The sequence below is a fragment of the Pleurodeles waltl genome, chromosome 7 (assembly GCF_031143425.1).
Source record: "Pleurodeles waltl isolate 20211129_DDA chromosome 7, aPleWal1.hap1.20221129, whole genome shotgun sequence".
In the NCBI taxonomy this organism is placed as follows: domain Eukaryota; kingdom Metazoa; phylum Chordata; class Amphibia; order Caudata; family Salamandridae; genus Pleurodeles; species Pleurodeles waltl.
Genome location: NC_090446.1, coordinates 993668810 through 993695452, shown reverse-complemented (window position 1 = coordinate 993695452; position 26643 = coordinate 993668810). Strand labels below are relative to the sequence as shown.

Genomic DNA, 26643 nt, shown 5'->3' with positions numbered 1-26643 from the left:
AATAGGTGCCGAGATTTCTATCTCTAACCTCAGAGGAGTTGTCAGTCTTCGGTTTGACCTTGGATGGCCTTGCTCGACTTCCCCCTTCTTATGATTCGGATTACAGATACTCAGTGTTGCAGTTCCAATTTCCCAGTCTTTCAGTGTCCATGTCTCCCAGTGGCCGGGTTTCCAGTGTCCCTGAGTTTGACTACATTTTGCCTAAGTCATAGTGTCTTCCTTAACAGTGCACTTTTGTTGCATTGTTTCTAGTCCCTGTCTCTCCCATTTTCAGTGTCTCTCACGACAGTTTGGAGGGCATGATCAGCTACATCACTCATTCTGAGTTTTCGCGTTGGTGGGTATTGTAGGTAGAAGGGTGTGAATAACTACAGTATAGATACAAATCATGGCTGCCTCTCTCCCGCAGGACTGTCTATTCATCTTTCATCACTTACACACCATCCGAAAGGGATGAGAGAGTGCACCAGGCTTTTGGATTTACAGAGGGAACACAGGTACAGGGAAACATGGGACCAAGGACACAGGGTCAGAAAAAATAATGTTTAAATAAAAAGAAGGATTTGGGTATCCTAAATGAGCAAGCCAATACCCCTACTCCCTCATCTAAAGAAAAGCTCATGCTCCCTTGACCATGTCCACTTTAGGGCTCTCTGCCCCAGTGTCGTTGTGTCTCTTTGACTCGCTCACTTGGTACCCTTGTACCTCGCAGACCCAGCGACCCTCCTTTCCAGTCTCCTTTTGCCACACTTATTTATTTTGATGGATGCTATTGACAGGGAACATTAAGTGCAAATGGCACTTTGACATTCAAAGACCTCAAAGGCAGGCAATAGGATTTAATGCAAAGAGCACCCTAATTACATTCAGAAAGGAGTCCCATTACAATGAAAGCCTAACCTCTCTTGTATCAAGTGTATTTTTGTGCACAGAAGAGAGCCACAATTTAGGGTCGCGAGTCAAACATGACAGAACACCGAAAGCGCCAGGCACGTTCACATGGTTTCTAGAGGGGGCAAATGATGCCAGCTGGTGTCCTGCTGCCCTTGCAACCTTCAGTCCCGGCAGCAGGAGTCCTGTAACTGAGCAGGTTGACAAGTTCCTCCAGGGAAGCGTGGTCTAATGGCGGTCAGCTTGCTGTGGTGCCAGGGCTGGGCCCCGAGGAGGTGCCCAGGAGCAGCCGTTGTCCCCAAAAAGAGCACTGGAAGGACCACCTGTCCTCTGCGTAACATCTGTATTAGTAAAATGTATCAGCTGATGGGCGACCAGCTGCTTCACCCCAGAGCTGATATGATAGCTCTTCTCCATTGGATAGACAGCACAGTGGATTGGAAGAAAACTGTGGGTAACCTGAATCTCACGGAGCCGAAGAGTGGTAGGTCTGATGAAACTCTCATGCTTCTGAAGATCATAAAAGGAGTCCAGCTGAATTTGAGCAAAATAACACCATAAGTGTCAGAACATTCTTCAGCTTGTGTCACTGCCATAAGGATGCTTAGTATCCATTATTAATGCATCTCTTCTGATCTGTGGCATACGTTTCTGCTCAGGCAAGAACCTGCTGGTGTCCTGCCCTCGCATCCCACCATGCTGTGCTTTCAGAGCAGTTTGAAACCCATGCGCAATGGGGAAGAGCGCAGTTTGAAGCTCTGTTCATGCAGCACACTCCAATTCTACGTCATCAACATTGTGTATGTTACAGGTGATGGATGGAAAGAGATGTGGCAACATAATCATACATCCCTTTGACGTCCTAAAAAGTGTTCTGGACCATAAATTAAAAAGTGTGCATTTCATCTAAAAGATACTAAAACAAAAACAACTACAATGGAACAACATTGTACATGTGCGGGGGTTAACTCATCCATTTGCAGTGGCATTACAAAGGCCCCTGCAGCCCCTGTGGTGCAGAGAGGGCCCTAGCTTTAGGGCCCCCCTCAGCAAAGTACACAGGTGTCAGGCCCCTGACTGGGTCCAGGAGGGGGGGGGGGCCCCCCCACAGGCACTTTGTGTGTGTGTGGGGGGGGGGGGGGGGGGGGGACTTAAGTCTTTTTACTCCACGGTCCATTTGGCCCCACCTTGAGAATTCTGAGTCTCCCACCTCAAAGTTTTAGGTGCCACGTCTTATAGCAGGCTAATATCAACGACATCGTATTAAACTCGTATGCAATCTGTTATCTTTCAAGCACAGAGACTATCTGCATCCCGTCTTGCGTCACTACAGAGGAGCATAGAACATGTAGTAGTAAAAGGTTATCCCCTATTTTTAGCAGTCATTGATTGTAACTTTGCTTTACATTCAGTCGGCGGGCCAGCACTCCAACAGATGCAAATGAATGGGCAACTGCTAGGATTTCTAAGCTGGCAACTACATTTCTAGACTGACAATAGCACGAGAACGGTATTGGCACACGATCAAAAAAGAAACATGAGAACTAGAAAAGAGGTCAGATTAAAATGTGTTTTGCTGCCAGTTCTCTCTGGCTATATTTACATTCTTTGTGGGAAGTTCTTTAAGGGGAGGCTTTGGATTAGGCAGGGAATGAAGTTCCCCGTGCCATAATTATACACTGTTAATCATAGGCGCTGCCAATGATCTTGAAAATCTCATTACTGCTTGTGGGTGTCCTCCCCCAACAAAGAAGTGCTTCAAGAACAATTGGGTTGAGCACTAACCAAAACGAAAGCAAAACAAAGACACTCAAGGTACACAAGACATTGCAAGGAGAAATTTCATTCAGAAACACCAAAATGCCAAATCAATCCTATGGTGCTTACTAAATATTAGCATCAGATTTTGTTAGGGTGTCCACTAGGGCTATGTTAGTACCACACTGAAGGTAACAAAGCCATTCATGTAAGTGAGCTGTGGGACAAGAAAACCTCATGCCATCAGAAAGTGGTCAAAACATAAATATTCTCCAGGGCAGTCCTATATCTCAGATACTGCAGGCCAAGCTAGTTTCCAGGCAACTAAAGTGATCTTGTTGACTTCAATTTTTATATATATGATTTGTCTAACCAGATGAATGATTTTATATATACGTTTTCCACTCGATCTTAATCCGCTAGAAGTATCTCCCACTCATTGCAAGGGTTACACGGTGCATCTCATATTAACTTCCTCAGACTTTGGCAAGAGTATGAAACTATACAGTTAATTGGTCAGACCATTAGTAGAACAAGAGCATCCAAGTGCCTTACCCTAATCAGCATGCCAAAAGGAATCGCTGATCTAAACTAGAAAGCCTAATGAGACATAAGCCAAAATGCCTGACAATGTGGCTGAAGTTCTATCCATCCTCAGTAGAAATACAGACATAGCCATTGGTCACATCACCAATATGCAAACATGTACTATTATACATCGTAAAAACAAAATGGCAGGTTTGAGCATACAATCAAAAAGGAATATGTGGTTTTGAGTTTGCAGGAACGCAAATGATAGAGGAACTATAAGGGGCCTTCACAAAGCAGCTATCTTGACGAGAGACATAGGTTCTGCACAGAACTCTGTAGGAAACTGTTTGAAATAGTAAAACATAAAACATTTAATTACTCCACCTTCTAATAGAAATAACCTTTCCCAAAAATGCTGTGATGACTTAGGATATTTATTACGGAAATACACAATATCTAGCTCACAGTTCAGCAATCTCAGACGGTAGAGAGAGCTGGACTTTTCATACTTAAAAAAAAAGAATGTCCCATTAATAACTCACAGCTTTACTCCATTCTACACTAGACAAAATAACAGATTAGTTTACTCTGACAAATTCTGGATCACGCAATGATATTTGTTCCACACCGGGTTAAAATGATTAAAAGTGACTATTAACCTATATGTTGCCAACCTAATAAGTCTATCTCTGAACAAAGGCACTGTACCAGCCGCCTGGCAGCAAGGAGCTGTACTTTCCTTTCTAAACAAAGACACCCTGGATACCAAAGTGGTAGACAATTATGGTCTTGCCACTATTATCCTTCCTGGCTAACACATCTGAAAGGATAGTGACCTTTAAACTGTCCGCATATTTAGAATTTTAAAAAGTCTCCTTGAGGTCTATCAAGTGGCAACCGCCGCAGAAGAAGCATGGGGACTGCCTCCGTTTCTGTATGTGACTACCCGAATCTTAGGCTGGATGAAACCGTGATTTTCAACAAAACTGTGCATTTCAAGATGGTAGGAAAAACGTTTTCAACCGTTTCATCAGCCTCTCACATTCCTAAAAAAAAAAAGAAACAATCAATCCTAATTGACAGAATGGCCAAGATATACAAAAGTGTTAACTCTTTCAAACTTGCCTGGTATTTTTTTTAGAAACTATAATATCTCAAGAACCACTAAGCTGAAGCACATCAACAATGAAAATATTATTTTTGAGTAAAGTTCTACTTTCATGCCAACGTTTGTTTATAACCATTCGGTGTTTTTTGCTGTAACTCTGATGAACATTTCCCATAAGAGTGAAAATAGGAAAACAAATCTTTTGTGACCTCCCTTAACTTTTCCCCCCGCACAGTACTGCACCAAAATTGCCATTCCACAACTTAGCTAAATACATTAAGCAAATGCCCAATTTGGTACAGATCGAGCCGTAAAGATCAAAGATATCGGAAGCCTTGAGTCAGTTATGACGCCACCCTCCCTCCACCATGTTAATGAGCAGCAAATTATGCTCTGCGTATCTGCGTATAAGGTTCATGCCATGTTATTTTTCATGTGTATTTGTTTTAACAAAAGTTATTCAACCAAAACCAGGGTGAAAACAGTTTAATTTGTGCCTCTTGTGAGTCATGTAACACCCCCACACTCAACAATGGTATTAAAAAACATTACACTCTGCACTGTGTGTGTGTGTGTGTGTGTGTGTGTGTGTGTGTGTGCGTGCATTTGCAAAGTTTAGTTACAGATGTACACATGTATGTATACATAACAAATGTACATGGGTTTATATAATATATAGCTACCTTTTACTATTAAAGCAATATTAAGGATAGCTACTAGGATCACAAAGTAAGATGTTATAAAAACAGAAGCATGCCCTTAAAAACTTCAGGTGGAGAAAAGTTATTTTTAAGGATCCAAAACCTAAAATCCACTTACAGTTAGAAGGTAACCTGCATTTAGAAACCTTTACTGCTTCCCCTACTCCAAAAGCTCTGATTGTGGCCTCATATATGACATCACATATAAAATGACACATGACATTTTACACATGACACCGCGACCCGCCAGCTTCGCTCTGCTGATCTTGCCCTCGCCACCGTTCCATGCATCCACAGATTGACCGCCGGTGGCAGATCGTTCTCCCACCTCACCGCCAAGACGCAGAACACTCTTCCTATCCACCTGCGACAGACACAGGACCTGCTAACCTTCAGGAGACACCTCAAGACCCGGCTGTTCAAGCAGTAGCAGCACCCCCCCTCAGCGCCTTGAGACCCTCACGGGTGAGTAGTGCACTTTACAAACGCTATGACTGATTGTTTGATTGATGACATAATTGGTGCTATAGTATATGATTTTACTAATAGCATCATGTAACATCGCCAAAGCTGCCAACACTTGCACGTTCTTTAAAATCTGTTTGCTGGCATGAAAAATTCAGCCTTTTGTTCTCTATATAATCTCAACAAGGGCTGAAGGCTAACAAATGTCCTTAATGTATTAAACACTGTATATTGTCTGTGAGTTTAACTACGGCAGACTTATTTAAATATAATATCTGACAGCACATTCCATTTTAACAATGTCACTGCATGCTACTTTGCATTTAATGTCAGCAAAGGTATGTGTTAATTTACTGTGCCTGCAGCAGCCTTTCTTCAGTATGGATTCCCTTAGAGGTTGTCTAGTGGCTGGCAGTGGCATGCAGGTTTACGTAAGTGTTTAATGTCTGTAAGGATATGTATGATGTGGGTGGAAATGTGCAGCCTTTCTTTCCTAACCAGTGCGGGATGTGTAACAAGGACAATTGGTAGTGCTGGCTCACATGTGGGGACATCTAATTGCTGAATATGGGTATTCTCCTATGTGATGTCATCAATGATGTTAATTGTTTTTATTTAAACTTTATTTTCGTTTCTGACAACCAAAGAGCATATAATGTCTGGGCAATCTCTGGTGAGATACATAGATCATAAGAGCCAACAGTAGAGGTGCTCAATTAACACGGTAATAGGCAGGTATTTGCAGACAACACAAGTTGTATCACATAGCAAGAAACCATACAAAATCCCATTACAAGCACAATGACTTCTGCAGCACCTGACCTAAGGGGTGCAGCAGCCAAAGTCCCAGCTGCTGCCACCGTGCAGATGCAAAATCAGAAACTACCACTGTGTGTAAAAGCAGCACCCCACACCCATACATGCACAGTCTTTTCACCCTAAAGACATTTGATTGGCAGCTTATCACAGGACCTATGGTGCCACCTCACCCTCTTCCACTATTGCACTCTCCTCATCCTTTGTTTGTTTAAAAAACATTTGATAAGGTCCCCAGATACCCTTTGGGCGGATGGATATGAGGTCATGATAAGCATCGGATTGGATATTGCAATATGGGTATTGCATTCCTGTAGTGTTGGAAGACCTTTCATCCAGCTCATGGTTATCCTGTCCCGCGCCAGCAATAGTCCCATGGCATCCGGGCGCCTGTAGGTCTTTGGGGCATCTCTATCATAACCTAGCAGAGCTAACAGGGGGTAGACATAATAATTTCTCTTCTGATCTTCCACAGTGCCGCAACAGCAAGCCAAAAGTGCTGCACATCACAACTGAACCAAGCCACATGAATAAATCCAGCACCATTCTCACTACAGTGTAGACAGAAGGAGCTGTCGTGCATGGCCAAAGCGAAACAGTTGCGTCGGGGTATAGCACACCCGATTAAGATACTTGAAATGAATCAGCCGATGGCGGGCATTAAGAGAATCAGCCAATGGTGGCTATTCAGGACCACTGAACAGCAGTAATACCATTGTTTGTCACTAATTGCTAGTTCTAAATCCTCCTTCAAGTCTAATCTAGCCCTGGTGGTACCAGGACATCGTGTCCGATGGGAGAATTTACAGTTTGACGATCATGCACTTTGGTGTCATGGTTTGTAGCAAGTAAGTCAAGATGGGTATGTCAGAGGGCTCCAACAGGGACTCACCCAGATGCTCCTGCATCATGTGTCATGTGTCATGCCTGGTAGTAGAGAAACTGTACGAGAACAATAGCTGCCTTGCTCTATGCACTCACTTGTTCCCATCTACAAAGTACCCCGTCCACGAAATAGCCCATGCGTTGTAATCCAAGGACTTGGGAGCACCCACTGCAGCCTTGTCCTGCCCTGGGGCATTATGCTGTTTGTGATGGAATATATTAGGCCATGAGTCTACATTCTGCTGAATAACAACCATCTTGCTTGTTACAAAGCTTTAAAGGCTCATCTCTCCTCATTGGCCAGTTAAAGTCTCCCTCCCCATCTTGGAGAAGCAAGATGATCCTATGGGGGACAGCGTGCTTCACAAATGGAATAGCAGGGGAAGGATTGTGGGTCTGTGTCTAACAATAACTGTGGACGTTTAGTGTTTTGGGATTATAATTCTGGCGTAGACCCGCGCTCCAAAGGCAGGACTAAGAGTTTCAGCGGCCTGGGAGGGCTCGGCCAGGCATCCAAGAGTCTTTTTTTCTTTCAGTTCATTCAGCCACTTTCCCACCTCTCATATTTGTCATTCCTTCCACAGAACACTTTCAAAAGTGCTCTCAAGCTAAAATCTGGCATGCATGTGAAATTAGCCCTCCTTTCACATGCATGTTTTTGAACGGGGAAAACACACATAGAACCGACAATTAAACACACACAGAGCCCACATTTTTGGCCATGTCTTGCAGTCCCTATCTGCACGTTGTGGCCCTTGGTCAACATATCCCCTACCAGATCCCTTTGCCCACACATCCCGCTGGGCACCTGCGTTGCCTCACATGACTTTGCATTCCCGCGAAGTGGTTTGTGCAACGATTGACACAATGAAAAAGTGATGCCTGCGAGGAGGAGGTGGCAGGGCCTCTACTGCCACTTCACAAACTCATGCATCACCCGGGTAAAGATTCAAAAAACATACCCCTGGAAGTCTTTGCCGGGCGCGAGGCGAATTTAACGACGACTACCTGAACCAGCGACTCAACCTCCAAGGACCCTAGAGAGCCCTTCGCTCAGCCCAGCTCTCTCTCGCGGAAGTACCCCGCATCAGGAAAACCAGAACAGGAGGTTGCTCCTTTTCCTACCTTGCAGCCACCGCCTGGAACACCCTTCCTCTCCACATCAGACAAACCACCTCCCTCCTCAGCTTCTCGAAGGAACTGAAGACCTGGCTTTTTAATAATCACCTCAATGGTACACTCTACCCTTTCCCTCCCCCCCACGCCTTGAGACCCTAACGGGTGAGTAGTTGCGCTTTACAACCACTGATTGATTGATTGAGGGGAGGCAGCGAGAGGGAGTGTAGGCAGACTCCATCTTGGAGGCAAGGCACTTTATAAAACTGCTTTACTTTAATCTTAACTTCCAGCAGCAGGCGACAGATGCTTCAGAACTATGAGCCGCGTAATTATGGGAATAATATTTCATAATGACAGGCTCACGAGACGGATTCCACCCGTCTGCATCTCATTAATAACGGACGGCATGCTGAAAACTTCACCCTTACGCCGGTCCCAACTGGCGGAGCTGTCTCTGTGCACGTCTCTCTGTCTCGTTGAGGGCCACATCATCCGGGGCACGCCTCTCCAGCACTCCTGACAGATGATCAAGTTGTCAAGAGATCCCCCCCCCCTCCCTCCACCCTGCCCCTCCCCTTCTACCCCACCCTAGTTCCATTCCGGGCTCCTGTTAATAGCAGCTGGCAATGTCATTATTCAGATGGAGCGCGGCTCGAGAGTGATTGGCACCCTGTCAGGCGGCGGCTCAGGTGTGATTGATGGGCCCGTGGTCCCCGCGGGGGAGGGTGGGGGGTTGACGTCCATGCCAGCGTCTTCTACCACGGCCTCTACTTCCCGATGGACAAGACAATTTATTTCTTCAAGCTTCGGCCATCAGTGTCCCGACTTCCATCGCTGTCGCTAGTTCGCCCTACGTCCTTTCTTTGCAAAGTAAGATTCGCCCAAACTGCCCGCAGCGTGGTGCCCACCGCCAACCAATCAGGGGTGTCACCCGTAGCTCACAGTGGAGCGCCCGCGACACTAATGGGCAGATGTTTTTAAAGACAATTACTAATTAGAAGCTACGTCACATAGGCTTATCATTTCGTGTACTCGGCTCCCCCTCGCAGTCCCACAGGGGACATTTTCATTAGAACCAGAGTCTGAGGTGGAACAGACGAGACACAAACACGCTGACCTGCAGCAGCCTCCTCTGACTCCCAAGTGCGCGTGCTGTTCCAAGCACTTTATGAAGGCAGACCAGCTGAGAAGTGCAGGATCTGCTCCATTAAGGGTACGATGGGACACGCTGCTGAGGAGTGCAGGATCTGGTCCATTAACGGTACGATGGGACACGCTGCTGAGGAGTGCAGGATCTGGACCATTAAAGGTATGGAAGGGACATGCTGACAAGTGCAAGCTCTGGTCCATTTAAGGAGACGACGAGGACAGGCTGCTGAGAAGTGCGGGTTCTGACCGATTAAAGGTATAGAGGGGGCAGGCTGCTGAGAAGTGCATGGTCTGGTTCATTAAAGGGACAATGGAGACAGGCTGCTGAGAAGTGCTGATTCTCGCCCATTAAAGGTATGAAGAGGACGGGCTGCTGAGAAGTGCGGGCTCTGGCCCATTAGAGGTTTAAAGGGGGCAAGCTGCTGAGAAGTGCAGGGTCTGGTCCATGAAAGGGACAGTGGGGACAGGCTGTTAAGAAGTGCAGGATCTGGTCCATGAAAGGTACGATGGGGACAGGCTGTTAAGAAGTGCAGGGTCTGGTCCATGAAAGGGACAGTGGGGACAGGCTGTTAAGAAGTGCAGGATCTGGTCCATGAAAGGTACGATGGGGACAGGCTGTTAAGAAGTGCAGGTTCTGGCCCATTAAAGGTATAAAGGGGGGAGGCTGCTGAGAAGTGCAGGGTCTGGTCCATTAAAGGGGCAGTGGGGACAGGCTGCTGAGAAGTGCTGATTCTGGTCCATTAAAGGTGTGAAGAGGACAGGCTGCTCAGACATACAGGTTCTGGCCCATCAGAGAAACGATTGGGACAGACAGTTGAGAAGTGCAGGTTTTGGCCCATTAAAGATACGATGTTGACAGGCTGCTGAGAAGTGCAGGATCTGGTCCATGAAAGGTACGATGGGGACAGGCTGTTAAGAAGTGCAGGTTCTGGCCCATTAAAGGTATGATGGTGTTGTGCTGCTGAGAAGTGCAGGGTCTGGTCCATTTAAAGGGACAATGGTGATAGGCGGCTGAGACGTGCGAGTTCTAGTCCATTAAAGGTAAAAAATGGGACAGGCTGCTAAGAAGTTCAGATTCATTACCTGTACAATAGGGACAACCTGCTGAGGAGTGTAAGAACTACCTAAGAGCAGCAGATTGAAGTGCACTTAGCTCAAATAAAGGTACGATGACCACAGGCCTGCTGAGAAGAGCGAGGTTTTCTCGCATTACAAGTATAGAAGTGTCAGTGAGAAGTGCTTGAACTGTCCGTAAAAGGTTTAACGGGGGCAGGCCTGCTGTGAAGTGCCTCGTCTGGTGTTGTTTCTACAAAGGTATGATGAGTACAGGCCTGCTGGGAAGTGCCAAGTTGGCCTCATTACAACAGAGCTGTTCCATTGAGAAGAGTAGATACTGTTCCATTAAATGTACAGAAGCAGCCCTGATGTGAAGTGCAGGTCCTCTTCCATTGAAGGTATGGCGACGGGCCCACTGAGAAGCGCTAGGCCTGCCTCATTAGAACAAGGGCAGTTCTATTGTGCAAGCTGGCGCCAATTTATTAAAGGTAGGGAGGAGCCTAGGTGATAGGTGGCCCCGCCAGTCTCATTATTACTGTTGAAAAGTGCAGTTACTATTTCGGTAAAGATACAGCAGCCACCTGCTGAGAGGTGCCAGTCTCAGTCCAACAGGCAGCCCCATTCGTGGTGTTCAGTGTTTTAAGTGGTAATACAGAAGTGCAGGTACTCACTGACCCAGAGTACCTGTTTGCTACTGAGAAACGCCGGTGCTCCCACTGAAAGTATTGCACAAATGCTGAGATGCTCCCTTTCAAATGCAAAAAAGTGGTGGCTCTCAGGCCCCGCCCACTTAAAGCGCTTGCGCTCTTCTATGAAATGCACAGTAGAAGCCACGCCGAGAAGTGCCACAAATGTCTCGAGCAGATCCAATGAGAAGTGCTGGTATTGGTCCAGTAAAAGTACAGAGGCAACCCTACTGAAAAGTGCCGCGACTGTCTTAGTACACCAGAGCAGCTCGATTGATAAGTGCTGGTATTCTTCTATTAAATGTACAGGTTCTGCTGAGAAGTGCCGGAAATGTCTCTTTACGCCAAGAGTCCAGTATTAAGTGCTGGTGCTGTTCCATGAAAGCGAGGCACGTGACCAAAGCTACTCCAGAGTAACCGTCCAGACGGAAAGGCCTGGTGGGAAAAGTGCGGCTTTGCCAGGGGGCTAACCACTTCTGACACACCCACAAAATGCCTCAAAAGGAGGCTCCCCTCCAAACCTCGAACTTTTGTGGTTGCAGATTTACCTTTTTCTTCCTCCTCATGCAGCAGAGTTTCATCGTGCCCTCCACCCATGGAAAGCAGCGCCCCGACCACCACCAGCCACCCCCGCCACTTCCGAAGACATCAGCAGCGACAGCAAATCAATCTCTGGGGATGGCGCGTCCCCGCGGCTAATCTTGCACTTCATTTCATTCCCTGAAGGTCGGCGCTTTCACCTTCGGCGGAGCGGCAGATCGGGGCCGCGGCGCTGTCACCGCGCCCGTCACGGTGGCAGCCCGGGAAACGCCAAAGCGGCTGGCGGCTGCCAAGGGGACACGGCCATGAGCGTGGAGGCAGGCGGGTAACTAAGACACCGGGGGTGCAGGCACAGGGGGCACTACAGAGCCTGGCAGCAGCGGAGACAAGCCACAGAGTGCTCCCTGAAGTTACTTGTTTATTAGTTGCCTGCCAGAAGCATCACTGCGGGTAGTAGGTCTGACTGGACATTCATCCTTACTAACTACATGAGTACAACTAAATCGGAATGTGCTGATACTTATCGCTTACACAGTGCTTAATTTAAACTGGTGGTCTCCGGAGCGCACACTTCTTTTTGAGGGCCGGCACTTACTTTCCTGCATTAGGCACTTACTGCGTTCAAAAGACACCTATAAGAAAAACGGAGGAAGAGAAAAACGAAAAAGTGCCACAAAGGGAGAAAGCAGAAAGCTGCAAGAGTGAGTTGAAGGGGCAGGGAGTGGCTGTACATGGATTAAAGAGCCCGGAGATGGCTTCGGGTTTACCTGCTTCAGTATTGCATGCTCCTGCATTTAATTGCAGCAGCCGCATGTTTCAAAGGAGAGCTTTGGGCACCGGCATGTTTTTATTTACAAATTAAACACTTCACTTACATGTCAACAAACTATTAGTTTTTTGAGTATGTACTTCATGAAACGTCAAAAGGCATGTCCAAGACACAGCAAGGAATTTTTATCTAAACATTTTTATAAATTGCCTCCTCCAGCCTGAGGAAGGGATGTCTTGCATATTCCCATCGGCCTATTATATAGTGTTGATTTCCTGCATGTCTTCCAACAGGCCCTACAACATTCAGCTGCCAGCAGAAGCAAGGACACGGTTTCCTAGCTCCTTGAACCCGAGAATTTTAGACGTACTTAGATTCTATGCCTGACACCAGACTTCTCTAACGACTATCTCCTTAGCTACTGCTAGCAGAAACTCACCTGTTTGCAGCCCAGCCTACCAAATTAGAAATTTCACTTGGTCGAATTAACATATTTATCCATAATGTGAACAGTGTGTATTCAAGACAAAAAGTGTGTATTTTCAAAACTGATAAGCTGCTATTTGAAGAAAATGTGTTCGATTTCCAACATATATTTAAAGCTGATATTTGAATGATAAATCATGAAGCGCTTGGCAAACCTATTACTATTGATATTACCTTTTGAGTGAGGAACCTTGTAGCTATGGTCTTCATTTGTTGAGCATGTGGCGATGACATTGTAAATTGATAGAGCTGCCTTCACATTCCTGCTGGGCACTCTGATCACTGCTAGTAATTTTGCATGTGGTGGCCACTAATGTAATCTTGTCTCATGAAGTCACAATTACAGCACTGATAATATTAGTATCTCAGGATGGTTTGTATTGACCATAAATAGCTCTTATTACAGAACAGGTTAGATACCTGTGTCCTAGATACTATATTTTGACTACTCAGTTTTTTTTGGTCTGGTAATGTTCACCAAGTTCTACTAATCTGAGGAAAGCCAAATACGAATTTAAAATGTTATAGTGAATTTCATGCTTTTTTAAATTTTACTTAAAATGTATACCACAGAGCACAGCTTTAGCTCTGACAGTAGTATCATGATGTGCCTTTAGCTACGCCCTTCATCCATTTCTCACATCCGCCATACACTCCCACAGTCCTAAAACAATGTTTACAATTAATATTTTGAAATCTACTTGTTTGCATAGTAAACGTGCCCACATGTGAGTCTCTATGCCCTCTTGTGAGCGACCATGGTCGTCAACTGAATAAACCTGCAGGGTAGGGTTTAGTTATGTCTGAGCTTATTGTATTCAGGAAATACAACCAGACAAAAATGCAAGCTGTTTTGTTATGAAACAGCAACACTATACTATAATATCAAGTGCACTTCGTCAGTTCTGGGAGTTGTGCAACCCTCAGTTCACCTCAGCTATGTGTTGCCCAGGATCTCGAAGATGATATCACATATCCAAATGACTGAGAAGAAAAGTGTGCTTCCTCTGGCCAGACCTCACTGGGTCCAGCCTAAGCCTGTGCTCACCACGCTCCGAAGGTAAGTATTACTAAGGGTGGGGCCTGCCTGAAGATTTGTCCCTGAAGTCAGTGTCTTCTGCACATAGCCAAGGGTGCAGCCTACTAGACTCTGGTGAGTGTCAGTATAAGTACAGGGCCTGGCCTCTCACTAGACCATGTAGCCAAAGCGCTCACTGCTTGTCTTCTTCAAGGGCCCTTTGGGCTTTTGTGGTGAGGATGTGGAGCCCAAGCAGATGCCAGACCTGGTACCCAAAGTGAAAATCATCGACCTACACTCAAAGGGTTTGAGTGCATGAACACGGAATGACCTTAGTGATGCTATTGTTTATACTAGTAGTGATGTGATATGTGGTCTCACAAGTGATGACATAATTGTTCTCATTTGTGTTGTCATTTGTGAGATCATGAGCAGCACATGATGGTTTCTATCTTAACTAGGGAATTTCAAGTGGTTTTATGTTTTGTGCTGTAGACAATAAAACTTGGAATTCGTGATTTTGCCTGGCAAATTTCCCAGGCTGCTACTATTTGAGGCTTAATTAAACTGTTTCATTAAAATTCAGAGTTTTTTTCAGTGATACACTTTAGAGTAATTCTTCTAAACACAGTGGACATTCCCTTTGACCACAGCAGCAGACTCATGCCAAAGGGTGATTTCTTGGTCAATGTCTTTAGGGCAGCTTTCATGCCCAACACCCCCAACCAATGATTGCGCTCACCTTCTTCATCCTTATTGTTTGTAGAATACATGTATCTAGATTTGGGTGGTCATGCCCAGTGACATTAAGGCTTAAAACTGCCAATGTTTTAATAATACCCCTTAAGTGTTTGGTGGTCACTGCTTTGCCATTTTCCTTGAAATTGTGATTAGATTAATATTTCGGCATTGATCCCTGGTTGCAGTGGCTAATGACCACCATCATCTTCTAATGCACTTTAAGTGTTTGTCATTATTATTGTGCCACCATTTCTCTTTCTCCTAAGTGTTCGGGATCAGTGGACAAAAAGCTTGCACTGTAATGACGGCAATCATTTTTCGAGTCTACATTAAATACTAAACTTTTCTCATTTTCTTTCTACCACTATTTATGTCTGAGGAGGCTTGCTTGTTTTCAGACCCGTAAATGTTCGCCATGCTTGACTCATGCTTGGATCTACCTGACAAACCCATACATACCATATGGAAGTAATTCATGACATTAAATTAACACTAACATGTGTGAGGCAGAACTATTAGTTTCTTTCTTCTGTTACTCGCAATAAATATTGCAACTTCCATTAATCAATCACTTATATTCTAGTTTTGGTTACTTGGCGAATGTCAAGGGTTCTTATCATTGGTACACTAGTCAATAGCACTTGAAATGTTCTCATTTTTAATTTTTGAACTTAACTATACATACAGCTGACACGTGTATTGCACTGTGACATTTTTGTCATGTATGTCCAAATCAACTGGAGGCAATGCACCAAACCAGGAAAAGGGACCAATTTAGGCCAGTCACAAAGTGTCCGTCAAATAATATGTACTTTCCATCTGTATCATTAGACTCTCTATGGTGACTCCATTTAATAAATGTACACTTGACTTCAGTCAAGAACAACAGTTAAATGCCATTAGATTTCATCTAGTTTCTCTAAGTACCTCGCAAGAGAAGAAAAAACGCGTTGGTCAGTCACAAAAGACATTCCCAAGTATCCTTCTAACCTGCAGGCGGTTCAGCTTTTTTTGTGGGGCCAATGACCTCCATATGATCTGCCAAGAAATAATTTTGCCCAGCAATTTGAGGCATGCGATCTCCATATCAGTTCCTTTTGGCTCTGGGACAGCAATTCGAACAAGGTGCTGTGAGTGAGTAACAGGCACTGATCACACATTGAACGCCCTGCCCTTTAATGAATCCGAGACTGATCTAGAGTGTCTCTGACCTCCTTGTCACCACTCAATGTGTAAACAAGTGTAACATGGTCTGCTAGATTCCACTTCCGGTCTAACACGAGTCCAGTGCGTTACAGATCAAAGCTGCAATATTCCATGTCTCTTGTTTTTTTTTTTTTACTGAATTAGCAATACTTTCACGGGGAAAGCTGCTATTTTTTCCAAACACTATTTTACCGGCATAAAAAAACATATTGTTGGACTATTCTCATAGTAACGTTTGTACGGGGTGTAAAATGTCTACTGTCTTCTCAACAATTCCAGTCTCGGATCTAAATGATACACAAGGTAATGACAGTGGACACCAATGTTCCTACACAAAATACCAGCTGGTGCAGCACATCTGGGGATGCATAGTTTAAACACGCTTCAGAAAGCACAAAATAACTGTTATTATATGCAAAGTGCAGGAAAGGTGAGAATAAATGGAGCGGCAAATTGTCTTAAAATGCACACAACCAGGCACAGCACCATGAATTCAGTGCAAGCTTCTCTCGCACAATAATAGGGCCACAGTCCCATCCCACCCCTTCCGTTCACCATTTTCCCACTCCTTACCATTCGCTTGACAATAAGATGAGTTCTAGGAAATATAGCCAAGAGCAAGTCCCGTTAAATCAACTGGAACGTCAGACCTGAAAAGCTCAAGACTATAAACGGTATACACGGATGACACACAACTAGACAGTAAAGGCACAGTGCAGACAGATGCGCACACATCCTTGAAACACACAGCAAGAACCCTTTGCTTGCACAGTAAGAAGCCCTGCACCCCATGATGCATACAGAAGGTGCAGAATCGCGCAGCTTGCCCTGCTGCAGGTATCACAGTTTCCGCCATTTTGCCCCAAAGTTATTTCTCCTTTGTTGGCTGATATTCGAGGTCAGAGGATGACTCTCTGGGCCAATGTGTGCATGAATTGGAAGGAGCACAATGAATAGTGCTCTCAGTTGGCATGTACCAACCAGAGCTCTGAGTTCTGCTGAGGCCAAAATGGCAGTCATTAAAACTTCTCAGTAATAACGTTTAGGAAGCAAACATCTGGTAGTGCCTGGTCGAAACTTTGAAATGAGTGCATCTCTGAATTGCAGCACATTTCAAAGCTGTCCTCTCAGAGCCACCCTCACGAAGCAGTGGGGTTTACCTTAATTATGTAGCGCTTTTAAACCCTGGGTATGAGTGCTGCTCAGATCTACACGATTTTGATTTTCTTTCCCTACGTCTATTTTTTTTTTTTATTCGTCCCTCATCCATCAGTAGCATACCTCATTTGTCTCACATGTTTAAAACATAGGACTCTTCTATATGCCCAATAACACTTTACAAGCACATGTGAAGCTTTGCGGTCACACTTAAAACAGCTCAGCAGTCTCCAGCCAATGTCTAAGCTCCTTACCTGTGCCTGGCGGGGTTAGGCCAGACCCAACCTCGGTTACACATCCTCATGCTCCCATGTTACAGGCGCAGACTTAAAGTGGGAGTGAAGAAATTATGACTTGTAATTTCTTCACTTCAATCCTAGAGACAGGAAGTACAATCATGTAATATCTGCACAGAGGAAGTAAGGTGACATTAAAGCTATAGGAGGAAATAAAGGCCTGGACTTTTTAAAAACAAATATTAAGGCATTCCCTTATGATCAAAGGTCTGTGGTAAGTCAAACTGAGCACAACCTCCAATGAAACAGTGCATTATTTCATTGCCAATTTGGGCCTATGGCATCCAGGAAATGCGTTATACGTTTCTATGCACTATACAGAGCTTTCTAGTGGGACTGCATGAGTTTAGCCTATTGTCAAAACCACACAGCACTCTCTACATTTAGTGAATAAAAGAGCCCCACCCCATGAAGTCACCGATTTTACATTCGGTCTTGCTTGTTTATAGATTTATAGCTTCACCTAGAGTTCACACAAAAAAGTAAAGTAATATTAAAAAACAGTACATTATAAACAGCTTAGACAAGACACCCAGCATCTCCGGACCTCTGAGTCTTTGACAAGGAGAAATAAAATATGTCTGCCAGGCATTGCACCTGCTGCTTAATGTTAGTCAGAGACCATCGGTGGTGAGAGGAAGTGCATTATCAAAATTACAGCCTGCCAGCTCATATTATGCCCTGAATGTCGCATGCCGTTACTCCAGCTCCCCTGCGGCGATGGTTCTGGCTATGGTGCCTGGGCCCGCGCGCGGGAAAGATCAGAGTTCACACGACCGCCAAACTATGAATGCCAACACCTGTCGAAACCCTGCAAAGCTAGGCCCGACGGGGTAAAATGTCACCTCGGATTCTGTTGTATTCTCCCCGCGACCCCAAAACACGCGCTAACCCTGCCGGAAGACGTGCCATCGGGACAAACAGGAGCTGAACGTCACATTTCACATGCCTCCATGTTACACCTGTCTTACCGAGGCATTGACAGCTGCCTCGTGGCTTGAAACGAGGGACATTCCGAAAATGTCAGCGCAAAAGCCACTGGCAGGCTGCAGTGTAAAGCCTGAAGATAATTACAGCCCCCTTCAAGTTTCACACCCACTCGTGGCACACCTGACATATAAAACAGGCTTAATTACCTTCTGCGCCAGATAAGCCTCCTCCCCTAACTTAAGGAACAGATTCTGCTGACATCCTCCGCGTCACCTGGAAAAAGCAGCAGGCACTGCAGAATAAGTGTCAGCCAGTGGCTGGATACAAACAAATGCAGGGACATGTTGATGGGCTAAAATGAGGCAAGGCCACGAGGGGGGTAAAAAGAATGTCAGGGGGCACCAGGATAGGTAGATCAAAGTGAAAACCCGGCAAGGGATGTGTTTTTACTGTTCACCTCAAGGCCTCCTGTTTAGTCTTGTATACAAATCTTGAGGCTTCACCTGCAAGATTGTTTATAGTGCGGGAGGCCACGTGTAGCCTTGTGGTCAGTTCTCTGTTGGGAGACCTCTTGTGTGGTGGAACATGTTCAGCTTGGGGGTCTCTTGGTGGTTACCCTGCCCTCTTCGTTCAAGTGATATAGTTTAATCTATCATGTTGTCATTTTCTTCATTTTTAGGTTTCTCCTACACACAGCTTCGAACTGTCCTTGCCGAAAGACTTGTTGTTTACAATACCAATACTTAGAGTGGGCTTTTGGTCAGCTCATTGCTCGCGATTGGTTGGCTTGCTTGTCTATTTCATTTGCTTGTTTCTTATTCAGTGGCTTTAGTTCTTCTTCTGATTTTTGTCCTGTTCAGTGGAGATTTGATGACTTGTAGTCCTCTACTGCTTACATTTCAGGGATACATGTTTTTCTTTCACCATTTCATGGGACTGCCTGTGATTTCTTGCTCTTTCCCTTGTGTCCTGCTTTTGTCCTCACATTTAAACCTCTACCCAGGGGCTCTCTGTGTTGCTCTTCGTCCTGCCTCTAACTCACCTCCAGCTTCTTATGCCCCTCATTTTTTTGGTTTCATTTTAACCCCCCTTCGATTGTTCCCCACCTTACTGTTAGGGCTCCCATCACTCAGTGGCATTCTGTTGCTTACCCTGCCCATCACCAGATCCTCAGTTGCTCTCTCACACCTCTGCATTCCATTTTTACAATTGTTATTTCTTTTTGGGATAGTCTGACATCTTCTATTTGCTAATGAGCAGTACTTTCTTTATAATTTACTTTCCGCTCCTCTATCTGTGTTTTCATTATATTTACTAATCTAAGAAGGGTGCCTGACATTTGGAAACAGTAAATTGAAAAAAATCCAAAATGCCTGCCTGCTCTTAATGACCTAAGTGTGCACATACTACATATGTCCTGTGTTCAGGTTTTTTTTTTTCTTTTTTTTTGCTGGTGCTCTTCCACATCAGCAAGAAGCTCTTTCATTTATTTACTTGGCTGATGCTGTTCAGCATCTGCAATAAATTCTAACAAAGCCAAAAGGCCAGCTTACGCAATTGAACATGTGACCTATGGGCTTTGCTAATGTTTGTTTAAGGTGTTAAGAATATTACAGTCTTTTCACTGTGGGCAGAAAAAGATTTTTGTTGTTGTGCAGTTTATTTCATAGAGTGAGCATTTTGCTTTAGAGCGACATCCTCTCTTTATTGATCGCGATGGCTTATTGCAGCTTGATGTTTCCGCAACATCGCGCTATCATTTCACCAGAGTGCCTGACTGGACAAAAGTGCACTTAACACAAGCAGCGATCATGCTAGTTTATTGGACTTTGCGCCCTCTGCGGTGTCGCCCGTTAGCCCTCTCTTGCTGGGCCGAAGGCTTTTGCATATTCAAATGCTCCAAGATTAATTAACATATTAGGGAAGCCCTTAGCAAATTTGTGGAGGGTGTACCATTTTGTGTTAGGTCACTGACCAGTGAAAAGGTGAAGGTGGGCTAAAAGGTTTCACAAATGTTCACTAAGTCAAATTCAAATATAGAAAACGAGGAGGGAAATGGATAAATCCACAACATGGTTCTCCATAGAAACCGTGCATAACTATGGTTTGCAAACATAAATCTGAAAATATGGAACACTAGGGGAAAACACTTTCAACACAAAGCTGAATACCAAGTAGCCTGCTGTAGAGAGGGACGAGTGAGCGTTAAAAGGTACACAAACAAATAAAATGCGTCATCCGCAGGTGCCTAAATATTCAAATAAACCTTCATTACCATGCCTTCCAAAAGAACAGACAGCAAAACTCCGAAAGTCCACCCTCCCTCAAGTAAGAAACATCCAAGATCTCTAAGAAATCTGTCAGGCAGTAGAGACGTGGCTGTTCCCGAAACGAGTGATCTGGGTTGATCTGCCCCAAGAAGCACCAACAATCCCCCGCACAATGGAAGAGCGCCCCCCCAACATGGGGGGAGCGCGGCCCCTTAGGGATCGGGGACGCTGGGGCCGAGCCTCGCACTAGTTGTGCGCAGGCTGGCCATGGGCTTCCGCTCGCGCGTCTCGCGAGACGCGCGGGCGGAAGTTCGACGCTGGGAGAGCGTCGGTGGTCGGTGCAGCGCTGGACCGGTTTGGGCCGCCGCGCACTGGTGGGGGGGCATAAAAGCGCCCCCCCCAGAAGGCTTGGCCTTCTTACTTCGTGCGCGGCGGCCCAGGGACAGGCAGACCCATCGGCGATTGGACAAAAGGACGGTAAAGAGTTGCAGCACGGCGGCGAGGGCGAGTGCCTGGGAGGCAGCAGGCTATCCTTGATCCGAGTTCGAATCCAGCACACGCCGGGAGGCGCCTGAGGACGGACCTGCGAGAAGGGGAGCAGGATTACCGGAGTTCTTCGGGTGCAGCAAATCGGACGCGTAATTACAGGCGCAGGGGAGCGACCTCGTCAGTCTCGTGTGGGCAATAAAAGGAAAGCGAGGTGAGTGAGCGCACGGAGGCTAACTCCGTTGTTAGGAGGTTGTTCTGTGCGCGCTCTCACCTGCTAGGGGTTTCACCCCAGGTTAGTTAGTTAAAGGGTTTCTCCCTATATATTTTTAAATTTTGTGTCCACCCCAGGTCAGTGAGTTAAAGGGTTTCTCCCTACTTTTAAGGGTTGAAACATTTTGTGTGGCACGTGGGAGAGGGATGTGGCGCTGGGGCAAAAAAGTGTTTGTGCCAACAGATATTTGTTCTCCTCCCATTTCACTTCAGCAGTGTGGTAAAGCGAAAGGGGGTCATATATTCAATTGTTGAAGGTGCTTATTTAATTGTGATATAATTTTGTCATTAATTTGATTGTGTTTGATTGCGCATTGCGTGACAGTGTCCTAGGACTGATATCCACTGTACTGTGCAAAAGCGTTGTTGGCATTGGGCTAACAGATTATTCCTTTTAGGTTAATAACTTAGATAGTTGCCTTACCACTGCTTACAACTTGTTTACCTAATATTGGCATTATGGCAGCTAATAGGGTGAGAGGAGGTAAGAGGAAGGGCACAGATCCTGATCTTGCCCAGCTATTAAAATTGGTCTTAGCTAAGTTAGGGGGCGGGGATTCAGAAGGTGAGGCTGCTCCTTCAGATGGAGATGACGGTGAGGTAAGGGCTTCCCGCCCGCGCCGCGCGAACGTAGCACCACCCGCAGCTTTTCCCCCAGTTAAGCGTAGGAATAAAAAACAGACTGGGGAGACGGTAGTTCAACAGCCTACGCCTCAGGCAGTTCTGACCCCTCCCTCACCCCCTGTGATTGAGTTAGTCACAGTGGTGACCCCCAGTATTGCAGCGGCTGCGCCTTCTGAAGAAATTGCTGGGCATCACGCAGGGGTAAGGTCATCTAGCACAGGTGTGGAAGCTATGCTGGCGGATATACGGCGTTCTGTAGCAGCATTAGCAGCACCAGCCAGTGATGTACCCACACAAGCATTACCCATTGCGCAGGGAGTGGCACCAGGAGCTAGCGCAGTCACAGAACAGGGGCAGGCGGCTAGGGCCCATCCAGGGGCATCCCAGGACCTGACAACCCAAACATTGGCGTCAGTATCACAGATGTTGGCCAACCTCACTGTGCCAGTGCCAACACCACACCCCACGACCCCATGGGCTAGTGACCCATTGCAGAACTCGGTACTTGAACTTAAGCGCCAGGTGGAGGCATTGGTAGCAGCGCGTAATGTTCCTTCATTGCAGGTGGCGACCTCAGGCCCCAGTGTCAGCCAGGCACCGGGCCCGCTGTCACAGACTCCTCCAGGTGGAAAAGAACATGGTAAGGTCATAGAACAGGGTGGTAACACCATAGTAACACCAGCTGAAGTCACGGGTGCAGACACATTGCTATCTAGGCCGGGGAAGTTAGCTGCACATGTGGCTTCTGAAATCAAGGAAAAAATTTGGAAAGGGGATTTTGTGGACATTTTTAGCCTGGTAAGGGCTAAGAGAAGGGAAGTAGAATCAAAGGATAAAGATACTAAAGCTTCATCATATACAGATAAAAAACCAAAGATAGAAGAGAATATTACAAATTGGTTATTCGGTTTTAATGTGTTTATGTCAGTCATGCTGGAAAAGAAACCTGACATTGGTCTGTCAATGATATTTTATGCAAACAAAATTTTAAAAGCTCACCATATGTACGGTGGGAACGCTTGGCTGGAGTATGACCGTGATTTCAGGTGGGCAAAGTTAGAGGATCCAGCAATTGGTTGGGACCAGACTGAAGTAAATGTTTGGCTGGAGTGCGTGAACAACAAATTACCCAACAAGCAGCCCTTTCGAGCACAGTATACAAGCGACAAAAAAGGGTCCTGCTGGGCGTTTAACAAGAAAGTATGTTCACGCCCCCCTGGGACGTGCAAATTCAGGCACTCCTGTGCATTTTGTGGGCACCCCTCTCACCCCGAATTTAAATGCCTTAAAAAAGCAAAGGACAGAGCTAAGGAAGGGAGTAAATCCAGTACCTAGTTCTTCCTTGCCTTCTCCCATTCACTTAGAGTTTTTGTTGCCTTGGCTGAAGGTTTACCCAGTCAAGGCTTCAGCTGAACTACTGATTAAAGGTTTTTCACAAGGTTTTAGGATTCCAGCATCCCAGGTGTCCCCCCTAGGTCACTGCAGAAATCTTATGTCTGCCATAAAAAACCCCGGCGTGGTGGCTAGAAAAATTGCAAAAGAATGCGCTCTAGGGAGACTGGCTGGCCCCTTCACTTCCCCACCCACAGCTAATTTTGTATGTTCCCCATTAGGAGTAGTACCCAAAAAAGAGCCGGGACAGTTCAGACTGATCCATAATCTATCAGCCCCACGCGGCGCCTCAGTGAATGAGGCAATAGACCCGACTTTATGTTCAGTGCGTTACGCTACCGTAGACCAGGCACTAGTGTTGCTGAGGGGTCTGGGGCGGGGTGCGCTCCTAGCAAAAACAGATATCGAAGCAGCTTTCCGGCTTTTGCCAGTTCACCCTGCAGATTACCATTTTTGGGGATTCCAATTTGATGGGGAGTATTTTTATGACAAATGTATGCCCATGGGATGCAGTGTGTCCTGCAGTTATTTCGAACAGTTCAGTTCTGCTTTGCAATGGATTTTCACCAGGCGTACAAGTCATGCAAATGTTATACATTATTTGGATGATTTCCTAGTGTTGGGCCCTCCTGAGTCAAACAAATGCCTTTGGGCCCTGCAGTCTCTGACAACCATGTTCAGGGAATTCGGGGTCCTAATAGCCCAAGAAAAAACAGAAGGCCCCTCCACTTGCATCACTTTCCTGGGCATAGAAATTGACACCGTAGCGGGGGAGTGTCGCCTTCCTCTGGACAAGCTTCAAGTTTTTAAGGGGTCCATCAGAACTGTCTTATCCCATTCCAAGGTCACCCTGCACCAATTGCAAGTCCTGGTGGGTCAATTAAATTTCGCCCTGAGGATCATTCCCATGGCCCGCCCCTTTTCCAGATCCATAGCTAGGTCTATGGCAGGGTTGACCGAGAAACACCATCACACCAGACTGTCTGCGGAAGTAAGGGATGATTTGAGAGTGTGGGAAGCATTCCTTCAAGACTTTAACGGGCGGTGATCTGGCCTCTTCCCCCTGCCGACAGCCCTTCTCTTGGCCTATTTACAGACGCGGCAGGCAGTGTGGGCTTTGGGGCTATACTTGGTCCTGCATGGTGCCGGGCGGATTGGCCAACTGGTTAGGTAGAGTTGGGGCTCACCAAAAATATTGCATTCTTGGAATTATTTCCCATCATTATAGCGGTTTCTGTTTGGGAGGACACTTTGAGAAACAAGACAGTAGTATTTTGGTCAGATAACATGGCAGTCGTGGAGTCAATCAATAGACAAAAAGCTAGCTGCAGATGGGTGCTGAGACTACTTAAGTATCTGGTGCTGCAATGTTTGAAACTCAACATCACCTTCCGGGCGAAACATGTTTCTGGGGTAAATAACAATGCAGCTGATGCCTTGTCTCGATCATTAATGCAGGATTTTCAGAGGTTCCACCCACAGGCGTCGGAGAGGATGACAGAGTTTCCAACATCACTGTGGAAGATTGGTGTCCCGCGCTGTCAACCCTAGTAGGGGCTTCTTTGGCGACACGAACAAAGGGGGCATATGAAAGGGCCTTCTTGAATTATAGACTGTTTTTGAAATCAGTGAACTCCTCAGATTGGTTTTCATCCGAAGCAATCTGTGCCTTTTTGCAACATTTAAAAAACAAGGGAAAGCCGGTCTCGTGCGCCAAGGCCAACTTGGCAGCCATCCGTTTTTTCGCCAAACTAGGAGGGCAAGATGCGAAACTCAATGCCTTTATTATTAAGCAGGCTCTGGTGGGGTGGTCAAGAGCGGAGGGCCCCAAAGTAGACTCCAGGCGACCTATAACCCCCCAGGTATTAGAGAAATTGCTGGGTGCAGTTGCTGTAGTTTCTTCCTCCCCTTTTGAGACTGCCTTATTCACATCAGCTTTTTCAGTGGCCTTCTATGGGGCCTTCCGTATTGGGGAAATGTTAGGTACTTCCAAGAACGACCATGCAGGGGGTCTCCAATGGCCAGATGTAATAATCAATAATAACTCCGCCACCATACTACTGCGCAAATCAAAGACTGATCAATTAGGAAAAGGGGCGAGGATTGCTCTTCGGGCAGCGCAGGGGTCTCTTATCTGTCCGGTTGCCAACCTGGACGCTTACCTAAAGGTGCGCCCTTTAGAAAAATCAGCGGCGCTATTCATACACGCAAATGGGGACTGTTTGTCGCGCTACCAATTTACAGAGGTAATGAAAATATCATTAAAGGCAGCAGGCATAGAGCCTTTAGGTTACTCTCCTCACTCGTTCAGGATTGGCGCGGCTACGTTAGCTGCGGGGGCAGGCTTGCCCATCTCTGAAGTCAAGGCCATTGGCAGATGGTCATCTAACTGTTATAAGCGTTACGTTAGGCCAGAACTGGTCTAATTTGGAGTGTTTGTGTATCTTAACATGCTGTATCATTCCTCACACAATTTTCCCTTTATTGCAGTAGATGGCTCCGCGTGTGGTTTGGGTATTGGGGCATTCATTCGTTCGTCGGGCGGCGTACCGGTTGCAGCAGCTCCGTAAACCGAATCCGGCGACAAACTTAGACGTGGCCTTCAGGTGGTGCGGGGTTGGCGGCAAAGGAATTAAACAGCTACAGCAGCTGGTTGATTTGGCTCGCGGATGTGCAGGGCTCCAATCCCCGGACCTCATCATCATTCACCTTGGGGGCAATGACCTGGTACATCTGGGGCGAAAAGCCCTCAGAGAGGCAATATTCCTAGAAATAACAAAGCTTGCTAAACAATTTCCTAATGCAGCCATCGCCTGGTCTCACATGGTGCCACGGAAAAGGTGGGGCCCAGGAATCAAACCAAGAACAATCAATGTGTCAGTTAGGCGGCTTAACGCGGAGATGTCAAAGCTTTGCCCTGGTCCAGGCCGTTTGTGGAACATCCCACATAGACAATTGAAAGGACCTGAAATGTTTCATAGGGATTTGGTTCATTTATCTGATGCAGGTACTGACCAATTCATGGCAGACATGTGGTTTTTCGCTAAGTGTTTGTTTTCTGGTGGGGAGGGCGTAGGACCCTGGGGCCCTGGTCGCCCTTGTGGCGCAGAAAGAGAGAATAAAGTAACCGGAAGCAACAGAGGGGACCCCAAGGGTGGGGCCCCGGTATAACAACAGAGATAGGATCCTGAAGTCCTGGACCAACCTGCGGATGGACACACCTGTTTGGGGGTAGGGAGCCCAGATCACTGGGGTGGTCACGGGGCTCATGCCCTGGGCCGCCCTGGTA

At 46.2% G+C, this 26643-nt stretch overlaps 1 protein-coding gene across 3 annotated transcripts in view; it reads right to left on the bottom strand.

The window, feature by feature from the left end:
* SDK2 (sidekick cell adhesion molecule 2) overlaps window positions 1-26643 on the bottom strand; it is a 945724-nt gene that overhangs the window by 580479 nt on the left and 338602 nt on the right. The gene's annotated exons all lie outside the window — the stretch shown is intronic.